This window comes from Musa acuminata, unplaced genomic scaffold (assembly GCF_036884655.1).
Source record: "Musa acuminata AAA Group cultivar baxijiao unplaced genomic scaffold, Cavendish_Baxijiao_AAA HiC_scaffold_444, whole genome shotgun sequence".
Taxonomy (NCBI): domain Eukaryota; kingdom Viridiplantae; phylum Streptophyta; class Magnoliopsida; order Zingiberales; family Musaceae; genus Musa; species Musa acuminata.
In genome coordinates, this window is record NW_027020691.1 from 17,501 (window position 1) to 20,000 (window position 2,500).

The following is a 2,500-nucleotide window of genomic DNA, read 5'->3' on the forward strand; positions in this document are numbered from 1 at the left end:
TTGGCTGCGCGAGCGAGCGGCGAGCGGCGGACAGCGAGCGAAGCGAGAGGCAGCACCGTCCCTGCTATACGAAAGCCCCATCCAGCCCTGTGCCACCCGGGGGGTTCCAGGGTGCTGAGATGGCTGACGTTTTGCTCCGCTCTCGACGGTCACCGCGCAATGCAAGAACAGGCCAAAAACTGGCCAAAACGGCCCAAAAACGGGCCAAAACTGGCCATTTTTGGCTGCACGAGCGAGCGGCGAGCGGCGGACAGCGAGCGAAGCGAGAGGCAGCACCGTCCCTGCTATACGAAAGCCCCATCCAGCCCTGTGCCACCCGGGGGGTTCCAGGGTGCTGAGATGGCTGACGTTTTGCTCCGCTCTCGACGGTCACCGCGCAATGCAAGAACAGGCCAAAAACTGGCCAAAACGGCCCAAAAACGGGCCAAAACTGGCCATTTTTGGCTGCACGAGCGAGCGGCGAGCGGCGGACAGCGAGCGAAGCGAGAGGCAGCACCGTCCCTGCTATACGAAAGCCCCATCCAGCCCTGTGCCACCCGGGGGGTTCCAGGGTGCTGAGATGGCTGACGTTTTGCTCCGCTCTCGACGGTCACCGCGCAATGCAAGAACAGGCCAAAAACTGGCCAAAACGGCCCAAAAACGGGCCAAAACTGGCCATTTTTGGCTGCACGAGCGAGCGGCGAGCGGCGGACAGCGAGCGAAGCGAGAGGCAGCACCGTCCCTGCTATACGAAAGCCCCATCCAGCCCTGTGCCACCCGGGGGGTTCCAGGGTGCTGAGATGGCTGACGTTTTGCTCCGCTCTCGACGGTCACCGCGCAATGCAAGAACAGGCCAAAAACTGGCCAAAACGGCCCAAAAACGGGCCAAAACTGGCCATTTTTGGCTGCGCGAGCGAGCGGCGAGCGGCGGACAGCGAGCGAAGCGAGAGGCAGCACCGTCCCTGCTATACGAAAGCCCCATCCAGCCCTGTGCCACCCGGGGGGTTCCAGGGTGCTGAGATGGCTGACGTTTTGCTCCGCTCTCGACGGTCACCGCGCAATGCAAGAACAGGCCAAAAACTGGCCAAAACGGCCCAAAAACGGGCCAAAACTGGCCATTTTTGGCTGCACGAGCGAGCGGCGAGCGGCGGACAGCGAGCGAAGCGAGAGGCAGCACCGTCCCTGCTATACGAAAGCCCCATCCAGCCCTGTGCCACCCGGGGGGTTCCAGGGTGCTGAGATGGCTGACGTTTTGCTCCGCTCTCGACGGTCACCGCGCAATGCAAGAACAGGCCAAAAACTGGCCAAAACGGCCCAAAAACGGGCCAAAACTGGCCATTTTTGGCTGCACGAGCGAGCGGCGAGCGGCGGACAGCGAGCGAAGCGAGAGGCAGCACCGTCCCTGCTATACGAAAGCCCCATCCAGCCCTGTGCCACCCGGGGGGTTCCAGGGTGCTGAGATGGCTGACGTTTTGCTCCGCTCTCGACGGTCACCGCGCAATGCAAGAACAGGCCAAAAACTGGCCAAAACGGCCCAAAAACGGGCCAAAACTGGCCATTTTTGGCTGCACGAGCGAGCGGCGAGCGGCGGACAGCGAGCGAAGCGAGAGGCAGCACCGTCCCTGCTATACGAAAGCCCCATCCAGCCCTGTGCCACCCGGGGGGTTCCAGGGTGCTGAGATGGCTGACGTTTTGCTCCGCTCTCGACGGTCACCGCGCAATGCAAGAACAGGCCAAAAACTGGCCAAAACGGCCCAAAAACGGGCCAAAACTGGCCATTTTTGGCTGCGCGAGCGAGCGGCGAGCGGCGGACAGCGAGCGAAGCGAGAGGCAGCACCGTCCCTGCTATACGAAAGCCCCATCCAGCCCTGTGCCACCCGGGGGGTTCCAGGGTGCTGAGATGGCTGACGTTTTGCTCCGCTCTCGACGGTCACCGCGCAATGCAAGAACAGGCCAAAAACTGGCCAAAACGGCCCAAAAACGGGCCAAAACTGGCCATTTTTGGCTGCACGAGCGAGCGGCGAGCGGCGGACAGCGAGCGAAGCGAGAGGCAGCACCGTCCCTGCTATACGAAAGCCCCATCCAGCCCTGTGCCACCCGGGGGGTTCCAGGGTGCTGAGATGGCTGACGTTTTGCTCCGCTCTCGACGGTCACCGCGCAATGCAAGAACAGGCCAAAAACTGGCCAAAACGGCCCAAAAACGGGCCAAAACTGGCCATTTTTGGCTGCACGAGCGAGCGGCGAGCGGCGGACAGCGAGCGAAGCGAGAGGCAGCACCGTCCCTGCTATACGAAAGCCCCATCCAGCCCTGTGCCACCCGGGGGGTTCCAGGGTGCTGAGATGGCTGACGTTTTGCTCCGCTCTCGACGGTCACCGCGCAATGCAAGAACAGGCCAAAAACTGGCCAAAACGGCCCAAAAACGGGCCAAAACTGGCCATTTTTGGCTGCACGAGCGAGCGGCGAGCGGCGGACAGCGAGCGAAGCGAGAGGCAGCACCGTCCCTGCTATACGAAAGCCCCA